This window comes from Grus americana, chromosome 1 (assembly GCF_028858705.1).
Source record: "Grus americana isolate bGruAme1 chromosome 1, bGruAme1.mat, whole genome shotgun sequence".
In the NCBI taxonomy this organism is placed as follows: domain Eukaryota; kingdom Metazoa; phylum Chordata; class Aves; order Gruiformes; family Gruidae; genus Grus; species Grus americana.
This window is the reverse complement of record NC_072852.1, coordinates 212,422,744-212,440,558: the sequence shown is the minus strand read 5'-3', so window position 1 is coordinate 212,440,558 and position 17,815 is coordinate 212,422,744. Positions and strand designations below refer to the sequence as shown.

Genomic DNA, 17,815 nt, shown 5'->3' with positions numbered 1-17,815 from the left:
TCAACTATGTTCATTTTATGACTCACAGGCAGAAAACTTGTCACTTTGGCCAAGTTATTAGTCATGTAAATGCTATTGGAGGTGCAAGAAATGTCAGTCCAAATTAGGAAACTTTTGAAAATCCAGCCAAGGGTGTATCAACTCATATTCCAAAAATATTTAAATGAAGTTACACTGGCAGTTACCTCAGCCACCAATGCCTTTTTATTCATTAAACCTCAGGAATTCCTATTTCAAAGACACTGTAAGATTTCATAGTTCTTTTCACGTTCTCTGGACACTGTTGCTTGAGGCAGGTTGCTTGTCTCAGCTATGAGCTGTTTGTGGTGTTAAAACGGCTTTGGGAAATTTGGGTTGATTTTGAAAGGACTCTCAGGTTTTGTGCCCTTTCCCCTGGTCCCATGATTTGGGTTTTGTCCCAGTTTTTGCTTGTCTTGCTTAGATGTTGGGGTTTTTTTCGGTTGAGCAGGTGTTTTGCTTTTTATTTTTTTCCATCCAAGTGGTCTATGCCACTTCTAAATATAAAGACCAAATACAATATCCATGCGTGATCATTACAAAATCACCGTGCACATCCCTTCCTAAAACAGTCAAAAAGTGTCCAGTGGTCACTTGTGCTTCACAGAATCATAGAATCATCTAAATTGGAAAAGACCTTTAAGATCATTGAGTCCAACTGTAAACCTAACATGGATGAGTTCACCCAGTGTGGAGACTCAGGACCGGTAAAACTGGATGCCACCACCTCTAACTGATGTTCTTCTCAAGGGTGACAATTTCCCTGGCCTTTGCTGATGAAAGTCCAGTGAGGTCAATGCCCTGTTGTTGCAGGCAACCATTTTGTGTAACCCTAGGCATAAATTTACCTAAGCTTCTTGTCCTCACAGGAGAGACCCTTCTATCTATTATTTTTAGAAAGAACTTTTTTTTTTTTTACTGAAATAAATTTCAGAAAGGCTCTGAAATCACACTCAGAAAGGCACACAAATCCTACTTAAATTCAGTGAATAATTTCAAACACAAAGGGAAATCATTGTGCATGGAAATATTTTGTTTTGAGGCTGTCAATTTTACGGTGAGATGCTGCTCTTTGTATCATGAGAAATTGAATAACTGTTCCATATTTATTACCTTTACACAGCAAAGTAAAGGAAATAAAATAGGAGACTGTTGGCAGTTATTGATTACAGCCCTTAGCTCGGTGCTAGGATCTAAGGCTGAAAAGTTTAGAAGCCATAGCCCTACTTATCTAAGGAATGCTTTCCTACTTTCTACCTTTAAACTCCATATTCCATTTTATCACGTGCGTCTTGTGCAAGTTTGGTCATGAGTTGAATTAATTAGCAGCTAATTTTTATGTAGCTGCAAAGAAAGAATCTCATGAAACCGTACCCGAGCAGTCTGTCTGGAGAAGACACTGTTGATGCTCTACAGGTTTTCGGCGGTGCTGTGGGAAAGGTAAGCAGTTGCCATCTAGTGGCAAATGAATTCAAGACGCTGAACTTTCCAGCAGCTGCTGTTCCATCTCTAGCATGGGAAAGCTGGTGATGTGGCATAGCAAAACCCAAAATAGTGCTATTTTCAGCGAGCAGCTGGATGGGAATATGAAATGTGAACTGATCAGACTTCATCCATAAATAGGACATGACCTGCATGGAGACTTAAGCTATATTCCATTTTCATCTGTATCCAGTATTTCCAACTTTGACTTAATCTCTATGATTTTCACATATTGCAAGAGGTCAACATAAAAAAAAAAAAAAAACAACCCCAAAAAACCAAAACCTTTGTTTTAGATTTCTTTCAGAGCCTCTATAAGGTAGGGGAAGGTCAGTCTCTTTAAAAGCTATGCAGTTGTTGTGCACTGTGTTTTTCAGCTGGCTCCTCTTTCCGACTGCCCTGTCCCACTTCAGCCCTGCAGGACAGCACCTGATCCGGCACATCGCTAGCAGCGCCAATGCTCATTCCAAGAATACAATTTCCATTTAGCAAATGCCTGGTTCTCCCCTTTCAAGAGCTTTGGCTTTATTATCTAAGAAAACAAACCCTGAGCTAATAGAGAAGTAGGATCCCCTCTGGGCTTGGCCGGTCCCCAATTTCCTCCCTGCGGACCGCTGCCAGCTGACTCTGTCTGCAAACTGCCTCGTGTCCAGTGAGGCAATGGATCTTGGTGAATTAGCAAACCCACATTTTACTCTGTTCTACCCACATTTTACTCCGTTCTACCCACATTTTCCTCTGTTCTGGCATGATCAACACCTGCTATAGAAATGGAGTGGCACAGGCCAGTTTCACAGAGATGTCCTATTGTCTCTTGTCCTGCTTTCTCCCCTGGTGAACCTCAATCCACTTCTCCTTACCAGCATCTAGGGATGGTTCCTGGCTCTGGAGAGTATGGACTTTAGATTTCCTTGCTGTGAGCAAAAATAGGTTAGAAATGTTTACAGATATTCTCCATTTGCCCTAACAGAAATTAGTCAAGTTGATAAACATCTAGATTATAGCTTAGACACCGAAAATTCGGTAATGTTGCTTTGTGCTGTTTTTGCTATTCACACTTTCAAGTTGAGAGATACATTTTCTCATTTTCATTCTCTCACTGAACACTTTTTTATTACTGAAAAAACGGATTTCAGTGAAGGAAACTGAAACGAGATAAGCTTTTGGGTTTTTTACTGCAACTTCTGAGTATAGGACTATAAAAGTTCAGTAAGAAACAGCAGCTGCTATTTACTTCAGACAAACCATGAGGTTAATCTGTGGTTAGACTTGAACAAAACCAAGCACACTTACACATATCTGTGCATTTATGTTTCTCCCAATGGGCCAATTAGCATCTGGTGCTGCCAAGCACTGATCACTTCCTGCGAAAGGAGAAGGAGCCTCTCCTCTTTCTGACTCTAATGGAAGTTGAGGGCACTAAAACCCACTATCAGCATCCGGCCCTTGGAGATTAATGGCACTATGCAAAGAGTATTACTAAACAATATACAGCACAGAAGGCATTTTTGGAACACTGCAAAAATAGAGTCTCATTTTAAGACTCTCATTACTGTCATATAAAACAGATGGGAAAGATATGAAAGTTTAAGATTATAGTAAAAAAAAAAATAAAAATATTCCTGTGCCAAATGGAACTTCTAAGAAAGTTTGTAATAGATTGACAGGAACTAGATTAAAAAAAAAAAATTAAAAAAAATTATTGGCAAACATTGCAAAAGAGAAGTCTGTATCAAAAGAGATAGCCAGAATAAGGATCTAAGAAACAGTACACTCTGGAAATGTCAGAAAAATGCAAAAATATGTTTTACTGCTGCTTTCATAGAAAATCGAATGGAAGGATTATAACTTAAATGCAAAATAAGGATCAGAAACAGGAAGACAAATATTTGCTATTCATAAACTTTGTCCACTGCAAAACCAATGTCACTGAGCTCTTAAATGAAAAATTCCTGTCATCTCATATATTGACCTTTTTACAGTATTGGGCTCCAGGAAAAGGTAGTTCTTACATAAATTGTGTCATATGGAAATTTGGTTGTATGATATTAGGCTTTCTGTCTCCATTCATTGTCTGCGTGAGTGCACAGGGATAATGATTAAAATAGGGACTAATTTTCAAATGTCTGTGCATAAGATTATGTGACTAAGTCTTTTAACATGAATACATTTAGTACACATCTTTTGTCACTCACCTCAGTAGATAAACTAATTTTAATTACCTACATTCAGATAGCCAGGTTTAAAATGTCAGCCTTTATTTGCCATTTTAATTAATGGACTCAAGTTCTGAATTGCAAGAATTTTCCTTTCTTGACAGATCTTGTAAAAGTGACAAGTCTATTTCTGTGTTTAAGTACCAGTGCCTGGTACATCAGTGCCTGCTTATACATCTTTCATTCTCCTGAGGACAGGTGATTTGGGTTTCAAAACTCTTTTGTAATTAAATCTTCAGAGAACTTTTACCTGTGTGCCAGTACATGAAAACCGATAACGCAGAAAAATTCACCCAAACTGCGTGAAAGGCTGACTCCAGTTTTGCAACTTGAGTGGCACGGGAAACGCAAGCCTTTGAACATTTTAAAGCCATTATAACGCAGCTGCTGTAGACGGTGGAAGATGTCAACCTGCTTCCCCAGAACCGCTGCCCCTCAGGAGCTACGCTCACTCTTTTCTTTGACCTTTAATGTTGACAGCATGGAGGCAAACGACAGCAGATGATACCAGAGTCAGCAGCAGTCGAGTCAGTTTGTCAAACTTTCTTCTTTTCGCAGCTCTTAATGTGAATTTAACGGGTTTACCAGAGCAGATGGAAAGAGGAGTGGAAGAGGAATAGATGGGAGAGCAGAGCAAGGGTCAGCACTCCCCGAGAAGAAAGGTTTGCGAGGGAGGAATGCGATGGTTATAAGCAGTAGATTACTCAAGGAAGGAGAAAGCATAGCTCAAAAACATTTGTCCTCTTAGTAATGCTGCCTATGATGCTTGATGTTTTTTCTGCTTAATCTCCCTTATTACACATTGGGAATGTCTGGAAAGCTCCAAAACTGACCCTTTCCTGTATGGAGTTTAGCAAGCAAAACTGTGTCTAAGAGGTAAGAAGTACTAAGACACATGAATGGAAGGGATATGGTGCATTTTGGGCCAAGCTTGTTAGAAATGGAGAATCTTGAGAAAGAAATGAAAGCTGCACCAGCAAAGCGTTCTCTAAATTCAAGCTTGAAAAATATACAGAGAGATTCTGTTTGGGAAAAAAACCTCTTGCAAAAAACAGGGAGACTGTGAGGTTTTCAATGTGTGTGCTCAGATGAAGGAAAATTCAGAGAGACTACTTTGAAGTTACAGGTTATAAGCTATACGAGGTTTTTTTTATTATTATTATTTTAGAGCTTGGCAGCTAGTATCCAAATTGTTTTATCATTCTTTCCAAGTTATTGATGTTTTTGGCATTATAATTATAGCAATCAGTGTTAGTAAGGGCTTTATAAGCCCTAAATTAGTCACGTTAAGAATTTTCGATTTTCACTTAGCTCATAGGCTATATTGAGACATTGCTGTATCTCAAGAAGGCCTTAGCAATCCCAAAAATCAGCTTTGCCGTTCCAGCCGTGAGAGCTGTGGTCTCTGTTGACAGACACATCATGCATTTCAGCAGGGATTTAGTTAAAGTACCTTTTAACATGATAACCTAGATAAGTGTGAGTTGCCACTGCCATCATATTAAATAAAATTAGTGAGTTCCCTTTGTCACTTACAAAGACAATTCGCCCTACACGTTTTCCTTCTGGGGTCAAACCCAGCTAAGTCTGTAGTTCTGTCGGCACATTTGCAATGAATAGTTTATAACTAGACAAAATGCAGTTATTTAAAGTCAGAGCATAGGATATGGTGGAATATATAGCAGCGATCGTGTTTGCAGCTCTACAAAGCGATACGTTCTGTGAAAATGGGTAAGAAGTGAACAAGCGGAGGGGCTGGATGTCCTTTGGTCGGGAATTCTTACTGAGGTGAGTGGCATTTTCGGCTGTGACACAGTCCCACCGCAGCAACTGCTGCACAGAAATTGTGAAGGAGTGCAACCTCCTTTTATAGGGATATTTGGCATCATTCTGAGACTGAAGAATAGACTTCTGAATTTGACTTCAAAACCTCTTCTTCTCCATTTTTGTTCATAAATTCTTGTTTGAAGCAAGTTGACTTTTGGCCCTTTCATCAAGTATTGTCAAAATTTCAGTGAAGGAGCTGACTGAAGTATTGCCACTGACTTCCCTGGAAACATGACTTGCAGCCGGGAGCAAGATTTATAGGCTTCAAATTATCCATCTTTGCTGCTGCTCTGTCAAACTAAAAGCAAGTAGAACAAACACCCACTTCCGAGCCACAAACCTCTGCCTTTGTGACTTTGGTGTCGAAGGTGTCCTTGCCTCCTTTTGCTTGTTTAGATTTTATTTATTGAGGGGTTTCTAGTAACTTCTGCGTGCAAGACAGCTTTTGCAACTTCTTTTGTCCCAATTCTCTATTTTAATTTAAATGTTAACCTTTCTGATTCTTAAGTGTCTTCGTTTTGCCGGTGGCAATCTGTTTCTTTTCTCTTCTTTTCTTGGGGTACACTGGCTTTTCCCATTATCTATTGCCTGTCCTTAAACCAATGAATAGGCTGTAAAAATGGTGTCAGTGGCATCTCCTCCTGCAGAAGTGAGCAGACAAAGGGACCTTCTGTGCTTCTGACACCTTGATTACGAAGGGACAATGGCAGCTCTCTGCCAGCACCAAGCGCCAGGCATCGCTCCTCTACGTCTCCAGCATAGCAAGTCCAAAAGCGCTAACAGAATAGATACTGATGGCATTGCTTTTTTCACAATCACAAACATTGTGTGAGAAAATATATTGGATTCTCTACCACAGCTAGTGTTTTAGTATTTTTAGATATATTTTTTTTTTTCCTTCTTGATTTTCCTATGTTTTGGAATGACAGTGCAATCAACTAGTACTTCCCTAGAAATCAGAATAAACTGCAGAATTTGGCATTAGTGTTTCGTGGAAATTAAGAGGCATTGTTACATGGCATTTTAGTCCAGCACGATGCCTGGATGCCTGTGTATAAATTCTAACTGCATCATTTCTGGCTATATTGCAGAAAGCGATGGCCCCCACAGCTTCCAAATATGTTCAGTTAGCTTCCCAGTAACTCAACAAGGGATGTTTTTGTGACAGACAAATGGTTAATTGCTGAACCAAAAATTAGTAGTTGCCTTGGTAGCAATAATCATGGTCTGGCTATATTTATACAAACAGAATGTAACATCAACCAATAATTATTTTTAATGCATTATTTTTCAAAGATTAAAATAGCTCTTGGCATGTCTGTGAAAAGGTAATATCCTTGAAATGGGAAGTATTAGCATAACTTGGAAGTGTTGAATGTCCTCAATGTCATGTCTCAGAAAACATGGTGAAAAAGATTTCCTTAATGGAAAAAAACCCAAAACAACCAACCAACCGACCAAAACAGATTAAAGGGGAATGTGAAGCAGCAGTAAACCAGAATTGATACAGAAAGTGTGGAATAAAAGACAAGGAATGTGCAGAAGATACGAAACTATTGTTAAAGGAAGCTTGACAGCAACATGGTATGCTGAAACGAGGAGCAATGAGAGGCAGAATGTGTATAGAAGGGTGTCCTTTTTACATGCTGGGAACTGCAACAGCGAGAAAAATCCTAGTTTGGATACCCAGATGTGACTCTCAGAGAAGGACTCAAATAATGCTGTAAGCAATTTTTCCAAAATGGTGTTCTGAGTGAAATACTGTGGCTAGAAAATGTGGTGTGACCCTTGGGTGAATAAGAAAATTAGCAAGAAATAGTAATGTGGTCTAACATTTTATGTAGCACTAATAAGGTACTTGCTAGAATTTTGTCTAAGTTGCTATTTTCAGACAGATGTGGAAGCAGTAGAGAGAATTAAATAGAAGATGGAAAAATAATCCTTCCCATAACAGGCTAACGGACCTCAATCTGTTCCACTCGCTGAAAGGGTGGGGGTGATTTGATTACTGGGCTTGGGTTCCTGCATCAAGAGAAAATATGAAGGGGTTTTCCAGCTCGCTGGGAAAGGTTTAAAATTACCCATTGAGCTGAAAGCAGAAATCAGATAAGACAGCACCACTTAGCAATGAGAGTACACATTAGAGCACCTTACCAGTTGTTAAAATGAGATTAGATAACCTTCTTTAAAGATCTGCCTTAACTCTGGCTTCTGGGAGACATCCTGTGCCCTGCGCTTGCAGGGGTCTGGCTGCCTCGTTCCTTCTGACCTTGCTGTCAATGAAAACACATGTCCCCTTTACCCATTGTGTGGCTTGTAGCCAGAATACGGTAAGATTAGCGTTGCTTTCAACACGCTCCTAATGCTTCCTGGTCAATATGAAGATAATGATTCTCATCATTGTCTTAATGACTTGTAGTCAATAACTATGATCAAATCTTCATATATATACGGATATATTAGAATACTGTATGGTCTAGGAAAGATCAAAAGGTATCAGGTCTTTGGGGTTTTTTTTCACATTATAAAATTTAGTGTGTACCTTATGAAAACATTAACTATTAGATTTAAAACTAAGAATCTGTGCTTTCAGTCAGAGTCCAAAATTATACTGCATAAATATATAATTATAAACATTATGCATTTATGGAGGATAAATCTATCAATGCATATTAAACGCAATGGTGTGAATATCTAATTCAAGAAAATATTAATTGTTGAGAACTGGGAAAATCTACCAAAAGAATAGATCATATATATATATATATATTTTTTTTTTTTTTTGCAAAATCCTTGCCAAATATTCATTAATAGCTATTATCAGAACGAGAAGGGTAGATTAGGCGGTTCTTTGATCCAGCACAGTACCCATTCTGTCCTTAAATGCCACATTTTAAGAATATCCAGTTGATTGCAAGGTTCGGGAAGGATTATTTTTCTCCATGATCAAAGTTGAATATGTATGCTCAGAAATGAATATTTTTTTCCCTTCCCTTAAAACATCAATGTTGGATGCAACTGGAGAAGACATGCCAGACTGAGTAGGCCAGTGCTTTGAGGGGGTATTGAGAATCCTCTGCTTTAAATGCTTGGCTGGTACATCTTAGCCAGCTGGTGAGGATTAAATTTATCATGAGACTTGGGGACAGGGATGAATTTTCCACAAGTCAGATTAGAAGGAACCTTGGGATTTTTTTCAGTTTTTGTTATAGCTTGGAGCATGGATCATTTCTCACCTAATCAATTCCCTGTTATTGTTGAAGCCCAAGGTAACACCTTGTTCTTTTCTATTCCCTGCCTATGGCACTTAATAATTTAGTTTTTCATGGGCTGAAATGATGTAGTTTAGCTCAAATTACTGGCTCAGTACAAGGTAAATGGAGGAAAATTAATGTCTTGTGTTACAGAGTCTCAGTCTGAGTCGTCTAATCATTCCTTCTGGTATTAAACATAAAACTTTGCCTTGGCAAATTAATTTGGCCTGAAAAGTCAAAAGTGGAAGGAATTTCAGAAAGGTTGTGGGGAGTTTTCTTATAAACTTTGAAAACAAAATGTCCATTTTTTTTTGTTTCTGTTGTGTAACTAACTCAGTTTGAAATCAAAACTTTTGTCTACTGTTTCCTGCATATTTTTCTCTCCAATTTTAAATGTACTTGAAGCTGTAGATTCAGAATATATAATGCAATAACAACAACAATGTAGTTACAATTTGGAGTTCATTTTAGGGATAAAGTGGGCCCAGCCCTGCTAACAAGGATTAAAGGAGAATTACCCATCTACTCCTGGGACAGTTAGTGCCAATTTGACCACAGCATATAGTGACACCAGGATAAGTTTCTTCATTGCTGCATTTCTCAGCCATGACAGTATATAGTTATCATTGGTTTGGTAGGGAAGTCCTTGGATAGCATGACATTCATAGAATCATAGAATGGTTTGGGTTGGAAGGGACTTTAAGGATCATCTAGTTCCAACCCCCCTGCCATGGGCAGGGACACCCTCCACTAGACCAGGTTGCCCAAAGCCCCATCCAACCTGGCCTTGAACACTTCCAGGGATCCAGGGGCATCCACAGCTTCTCTGGGCAACCTGTTCCAGTGCCTCACCTCCCTCACAGGGAAGAATTGCTTCCTAATATATAATCTAAATCTACCCTCCTTCAGCTTGAGTCCATTACCCCTTGTCCTGTCGCTACATATATTAACCATCCTGACTATGCCTACCCCATAAAGAAAACTTCCCAGAGGCGATCTTTGTTTCCCAGGCTTGGTGCCTAACTCCTCAAGAGCAGGTACGTCATAACCGCACTGCACACCTAGATATCTTCTGGACCTGATGTATCTTCCCTGTGGGCCTAGAACAACTTCACCTTTTTTGAGAGATTTTTCAGTACAAAATACCAGAACACACAGCGTTGCAGTCCAGCAGTTTGATGCTTCAGCAGAAAGCCGAGTCTGTGTGTTGTGCTCCGACACATGGGATGACTCTGAGGACACATCCTGTGGACATAATGCTGGGAGCGTGGTCTAAGCTGTCCCCAGCTAGAACTCAAATTTCAGCTGCAGGAAAACAAATTGTGGTTGTTTGTTGTTTTGTTGTTTTTTTTTTTTAAAGCCGTGTGATAATATTATTAGAAACTTATAAAATCACGGTCTAGGACCAGCAAATGAGCAGAGAAATTAAGGTATTGAATAGTAGAGAAGCAGTCAGTGTTGATCGTTTCCTCACTCAGATGCAGGGGACAGGTAGCTGGGGAAGGAACAGCATTCAGAGGTTTCTCAAGTCACATGCAGGCTTTTATTTTTCTTTCCCAGATGAGAAGCTAAATGACATATGGGAAACTTAGTGGTGGGCAGGAGATATTGGCCGTCACAAAGAGCAGTGGCCATCTTTCAGCTTGTGAATATTCTCTTGATCCTGTGTCAAGGTGGACTACAGTCAAACACCTTCACCCACCTTTGCTCCAATTCTCCATCAAGAATGCAAGCCGAGTTTGGGACGTCAGCTCTTTTTCTATGCATTTTTTTGTTGTGAATTTGAATGAAATAACTAACTCCAAACTAAAGGATAACATGTTTTGGAAGGGGAAGGCTGGAGTTCAAGCACTGATGTGTTGTTTTATTAGAAAACTAAAATGGTTTTGCATAACATTTACCAAAACCGGTTCCATTTTAGGATTGACTGAAACAAGTTGTACAACACAATTGCAGTATGATAAATATAAATCACAGTACTTGTTCTTGACAGACACCAATTAAGCTAAGGGAGAATAAGATTATTTTTTTTCTGTATCACCAAGATTTTAAGTTCCATCACAACAGCACACACGTAAGAGATATTCAAAAGGTATAGTGGAAGCTAAAGAAATTTAAGCTTCTTGTGATAGCTGGGTCTGTCCCAGTGAGGACACATGGGTTGAAATGTAGCTGAGGAGGGAATTTCTATCCTCTTCAAGGGACTGAGAAAGCCATATGGGACATGCAGGAGTGCATGGGCTCCTATGGCAGCTGTCTAAAGAAAAAAGTTATACAGAGTAAAAGTTTGGGGAAATAACTATTTATTCTATGTCAATTGTGAAATTTTTGTTTGTATTAATAAGTTGCCTCCTGAGGAAATGACTTGAAAGACATTTGGGCAGGATTAAACCTGCAGCAGATTTTAAGCACCTGAAGGTAAAACAGTATTGCAAAACCACCTCCATGGCTCCCTGACCCTGGACACACTGAAAAAAGCTGCAGAGCCCCCTGGTTTTGCCCATAACATGGGTGATTTTGATGACAGGTGTCATCTTCCCTCTTGGAATAGTTGTTTGAGCTGGCTGGGGGTTTTTTTGAGTGGGAGGAATGAGATTGTAAAAAGTCACACTTAGATGGTAGAAAGTCACAACAGATGATCTTTTGCAGTTTGAGCTGGGCAATAGAAAATTATGAGGAGAGAAACATATGTAAAGTTTCCCATTCCTGTAGAGCACAGCATCTCCTCTCTGCTAGAGAGCCACAGCCCCCAGGAGCAGATGACAAACTCTGCAGCTCCTCTTTATTTCACATCCACGTTACTAGAGCATGCTCCAGAAGCCAGGATGTGCAATCTCTATCAAGAGAGGAAAAACAGGATAAAGCGTCATTCAATATGACAAAGTGAGTATTTCTGAGTATATAGGCGTGTATGGGAGTTCAAGTCATAATCAGTAACCTGTGTATTACTTTGGCAAGTTACAGCAAAGGTTTTTCACCATCACCCAGTCCAAGACCAAAGATGAAACCAAGCCGGGGTACTGAATAGAGGCACCTTGTCTCCATAGGCTCATGCACCCCACGTCGTGCCGAGGTAGCTTGGATACCTGAAGGAATCACTCAGAGAAGTACGGGTCTCTGTCTAAGGCAGGGTGACCGTACGTGTCAGTAGGTGGGCTTAGTGCAGCATCTAGTGGACAAATGTCCACATCACAAAAAACCCTTGTGTTTCTGGCTGACTGTTGCAGGGAGAATCAGCAAAGGACCAAGGGACCATGGAGAAGAGCAAAATCCACTTTAGCTGTACGAGGCATCACTCTTTGTAATGAGGCACGCTGGCAAATGGCAGAAACTCATCCTAATATTACCCATTTTAGAAATGTGAAATAGATAACTAGGGAATCTGAAGCAACATAGGTGGATTTAAATCAAAGTGAATTAAACCATCGGTTATAATAATGAATTAAATCAGAGACAGGAAATCTTTCGTTAAACTGTGATTTTTTAATTTCATTTGCATTTTATATCCTAAGGAATCTTTCTTATTGACTGGTCCAATGACTTAAATGTGGTGATGTGCAGACAGATACGGCTTTTACACAAGACTTGATTCTCCTTATAAGAGAGAACAAGTCAGTGAGAAGGATGCATTGAGCAGGGTGTATGATACCTACACATTCATTTAATAAATTATATTGTTTATAATATATTTTCTCTGTCCTATTTTTTTTATTAATTTTTACATTGAATTTAACTGGTTGCTCAGTTAATTAGAGAGATAGTGGATTGAAAATCTGATGTGTCGGTGTCTAACAGAGCAAATAAATAATCAGTGTGATTTTCAAAACCAATAAGCATCCAGGCACTTAATTTTCAATAACATATGTGTATCTGAACTAAATCAATATCAGGTGCCTAGTCTGGTAGATACTTTTCAAAGTCTCACATTTTTAGGTACTCCAAAAAACTGGCCATATGTTCTTTAAATTTTAGTTATTGTAGATCTCATATTGTCCTTTCTGGCTTTTATTTATAAATTGGAAGAGGAGAACAGCATGTCTGCTAATTCATTTCTGAATCATTTTCTCAGATTTCAGCAGATTAATTCACAGGAGAAAAATATTCCTGCTGCATCTGATAATAAATAGGAACTAAAAGAAATGAAGGCAAATGCTTATTTACACAACAAAAGCAGAAAGTACTGACCTTTGGAAAACATGTAAATATTTGCTTTCAGTCTTTTGTAAAAACTACAATACATGGTAATGTGACATATTTATGAAGTTTGAGCTGTCATGAAAAGCAGCAATTTCTCAGTTTCAGCTATGTCATTATGGAAAAAGGTAGCATTCCTTAACTCCTTAAAATCTGGAGATGAATCACCAGTGCAACACACTTTATTATTTCTTTAATTGGTTGTAGTACTTTTAGTAATTCTAGGCTTAGCATAATTTGTCATGAGTATGAATTTTAATGCTTTTATTTTTAAAAAGAAAATTATATTCCATTTAAAATCTTAACAAATCTGATTTTTAAAAGCTCTGAGTTTTAGGGGTTTTAGTTTTAAAATTTTAACAGCCCTACTGAGCACTGGGCCATTATGGACCTATGCCTCCCTTGCCCCGTATCTTGTCTCTGGATTTCAGTGTCTCCTCATCAGAGTCCCAAGCACACATTGGACATCCTCACCAACTTCCCCTAGTCTTGGGCATACACATTGGCTGGAAGGGGGAACTTGACAGTGGACACTCTGTGGAGAGTGAGCCCTGTTTTCTATTCCTCACCCTCTCACCTGTGGGCAGAGCACCAGAGAGTGATGTTCACTGGCTCATTAGGTACCTCCAGGGAGCAGAGTGCTGTTGTGGGTGTTCTGCTCAGGTTGCCCCTCTGGTTCCCTACCAACATATTTTTGATTCTGTGGCCCTTGTACCATTTTTTTTTTCTTACTTGTGCTTTCACCATACCCCAATCAGTTAGTTTTCTCATTTTCCTCTTCTCTCATCCTGTCTCTCCCTGGGAGGGCTTTATGGTGCAGTAACAGTAGGAGACTTTGTTTAAGGAGAGGATGTGACCATGGCCATTTTCTATGATCTTTCTGATCTCTACAAATTCATCCTGGATCCCATTCTGTTCTTGATCCAGCTTATTCTAGATCATCAAACCTATTGTTAAAATGCAGTGGTGTCCATAAGATTGTTTTTATTACATCAGAAATGGCTATGATTGCCATAAATCTATGATAAAATGAATAGATGTTTGAGCAAGGGATACCCATGGACATAATTTACTTTGATTCTAACAAGCCTTTTGACATGCCTCCTCTTGTATCCAGACTGGGATGTTATTGTTTGGATGGCTGGACAACTAGATGAGGAGCAAACTGGTTGAATGATCAGACTTAGAGGGTATCGGTTAGTGGGTCACTCTCTACCTCGCATCTGGTGAAAAGTGGAGTACCACAGGAGTCTATCCTGGGACCTGTCCTCTTTATAATTGATCTTTATCAATGACCTGGAGATGAGGACCACGTGCTTGTCGAGTCGGCAGACGTCACAGTGAGGGGAGAAGTTGACATACTCAAGCGCAGGGAGGCCATCCACAGGGACCAGGACAGTCTGGAGGATGAGGCCAACAGAAACCTCATGAAATTTAAGACATTTGAAAAGAACTAGAGCCAGGATATCCACGGAAGTGATTGATTATCTCCCTCTTCTCAAAGCTTGTTAGACCCCATGCACCTTCCAGCACAAGGAAGATGTTGATAAATTCATGTAAGTTTAGCAGATGTCCACCAAGGTAGTCAGAGGTGGAGCACTCCCTTTGGGGAGAGACTGAAAGACCCAGGTTTGTTCGGCCTTTGCAGGGATGGCTTCAAGGGACACCTAACCACAGACCCAAATGGTTACAAGTTGGTCCTCAAGGAGATGGAGCCAGGCTTTTCACAGTGGTACGTGGTAGAAGGATGAGAGGTAATTGGCATATATTGAAATGAGAGGTTCAGAATGGATATAACTAGAAACTTCCACCACTGGAACAGCCAAGCAGTGGGCCAGGTTTCCCAGAGAGGCTGAACTGTCTCCATCCTTGGGATTTTTCAAGATTTAGCTGGATAAATCCCTGAGTAACCTCGTCGGACTTTGTAGTCAATCCTTCTTTGAGCGGGAGTTTGGACCAGAGACCGCCTGAGGTCCCTTCCAACATGAATTATCCTGTGATCTAAATTTCTTCACATCAAATAATGTATAGCATAGAACATTCCTTGCTCATAGTAAAAACACCTCGATCTTCTGTCTTCCTTCCTGTAAAAAAAAGAAACATTTTTAGAACTGTCAGATTTTCTCATGGTATGAGAAATGTGTCTGCACTGAAAAATGGCAATATATTCCATTGTGCAAGATAGCTGTAAGAAACATCTACAGAAACATCTAATATCAGGAACAGTCAGTTCATAAGAATTATGTTCCTTTGTCTCGAGATGTTTTCCAGTTTATCTTTAGAACAGAGTAGTGGAAGTTAAAATTAACCCTCCTTTGGTTATAGGATGTTTCTAACCCACATAATTAGAGAGAAATACTTCAAAATGTGACCCTCGTGTGCCCTGATGCCTCAAATAAGAGAAACAGATTATCGGTAGAGTTTCCACTCCTGCTTAAACTCCTCCGTAGGGTCAAGTTTCAACTGGTTGATATCACTACATAAAAGTCTGCCCAAAAGCAGTTGGTAGGAGACTCCAGATGGGCGTTTCTGGCTGTGATATTCATAATGGATCAGCAACCACAGTAGTAGAGATAATTCTCCCACAGCTACTGAATCCTGTTCAGCTTCTCCTCTTTATGTTCTGGTGCCAAGATGTGACACAAGCTTCATGATATTCTGGCAGAGATGGGATGTGCCAGCAGGGAGGGAAGAGCAGACTGCCTGGGACGTGGAGGGAAGGGTACAGGTGGCAGGAGAGAACAGTTGACGGAGCCTCAGGATGTCAACCTACATTCACGTGGCTGCGACATCACCTGCAGTTACAGCAGCCCTGCACATAGTTCTCTTAATTTAAAGGCAGCTCAGGTTTACATGCATAAAGACCTCCCAGATTGTTACCCAAATGTGGGACATGAAGTAATAGTGAATCTTAGGAGTAATCAGTTCATCCTAGGAAAGTCACTTTTACCAGCAGCCAGAAATCCTGTGTGGGTATTACAGGGACGTTCAGTTGTGGCTTTGTGATTCTGCCCTTGGTTGTAAGGCAGTTTCCCACCTTCTGACTCTTGTCTGCTTTCCAGCACATGCCTGGCTCAGCCTCACTACTCCACTTTACAGAATAGCACCCTTTAAAGCTAGACAGTACCGAATTTCAATCTGGCATTGATACGTGGAATTAGACAGGTAATTCCCCTTAAAGCCAAGAGTAGCTGTGTTTGTCCCTGTTACATTGACGGAGGATGTGACCACCTGAGCATCCTTAAACTCTGAGGGGCTGCATACATGCTTTTTGTTGACATTGAGTCTCGTGTGCTAAATTGTTTAAATCTGTTGTTACATATAAAGATGCAGTGAGGGGAGTAAAACTGAAGGCATATATTGGTTTTATCACTAGCAATATTCTGTGAAGAATGTATAAGCATCTTCTTGTGAGGTACATATGCAAGCATATAAATTATATACTAATAGTTCAACAATTTTTTTTATTAATTCTCTGCCACAACTATAAAATAATTTGTATGTCACTTTGACACAAGCAACAAGCATCATTTCCAGGTAAACAGCTCTCTAAGTACTCCTCCAGGAAATTTATGTAACTTTAGCTCCTTCCTATGGCTGAAAATGCAATAGTCTAAAACAGACACCACTGTTACATATCCTTCGTAAAAGAGGTATAATTATCGGTTGTGGCTGGTAGTTTATCTTATTCAGAAAAATGGTTCCATATTAAAAGAACAGAATTCCATCATTTCTGATAATCATCCAGGGTAAAACAACCTGATATATATATTCACAGCTGAATGAATCTGTTTCTTCAAACACTGTAATTTTCAATAATACCTGCAGATGCATTATTAAATTTTTAAGATATTTATATGTGTGTGTGTATATATATATATATCTTTTATATATATATGAAATGTTTTTTCAAGTCTCCAGCACAATTTTCATAACAATTTTCATTGGTCTAACTTTGATTCCTAAACCTTTGGGGATGTACTGTCATCTCTTATACCATATAGTACAAAACACATTAGTAGCAATCACTAAATAAGATAGAGATGATGTGATTGAGAGTAGAAGCATAAGCTGGATGTAACTGGCATTCACCTTTGATAAATGTAAGAAAATTGATATGTTAGGGAGTGGCAGAAATAATCTAAAAGAGATATTTATCGGAGGACAAAGATCTTTAAAACAATAATTTTGAAACAGAAGTAGAGGTATTAATAACAAAAACTGAAGACCACAGTCCTGCACATTCATCTACATATACGTAAGGATTTGAAGTCATGGCCAGCTTACCACAGATTAACATGATGTCACGTGTCTGTTGAGCATGTCATTGACTGTGCTTGTGTTCTTTCCCTAGGGTAGATTTGAAGTAATGAAATTTAACTTCATTTCAAGTAAAAAAGCAGTGTGCCATAGATTAAGAGTAAACATATGGACTGTTACCACGATTCATTTCAGGCAAAATCAATTGTTAAATTAAGGTAATTTGGCAATCGATCCGAACATTGAGTGTTTGCAGACTTAAAAGGTTAAAGAAGTCACGATAGAATGTTTGGCAATCTACAGGCGAATGGTCATACAGTACTGAGAATGGTGTTCGGGTAGATTTTGAATGTCCCAGAGCAAGTCTGGAGCCGTGTCCTTTTGAGCAAAGGATTAGTGACAAGCACCATCTTCCATATCTGGACATCCTGGGTGCCACCTCTCAGCTGGCTCCCTAGGACCTGAATATGATTCCTGCTAAGTACGAGGACCCATTTTGATAAAAATCCACTATCAGTCTCACTGTGCACATCTTTAGCTTCTCAGCTCATTCCAGGGTCCTGG

General features: G+C 39.5%; 1 protein-coding gene across 16 annotated transcripts in view; it reads left to right on the top strand.

Annotated features, from left to right (window-relative positions):
• Nucleotides 1–17,815, top strand: part of DLG2 (discs large MAGUK scaffold protein 2) — a 1,065,252-nt gene that overhangs the window by 354,518 nt on the left and 692,919 nt on the right. The window lies entirely within an intron of this gene.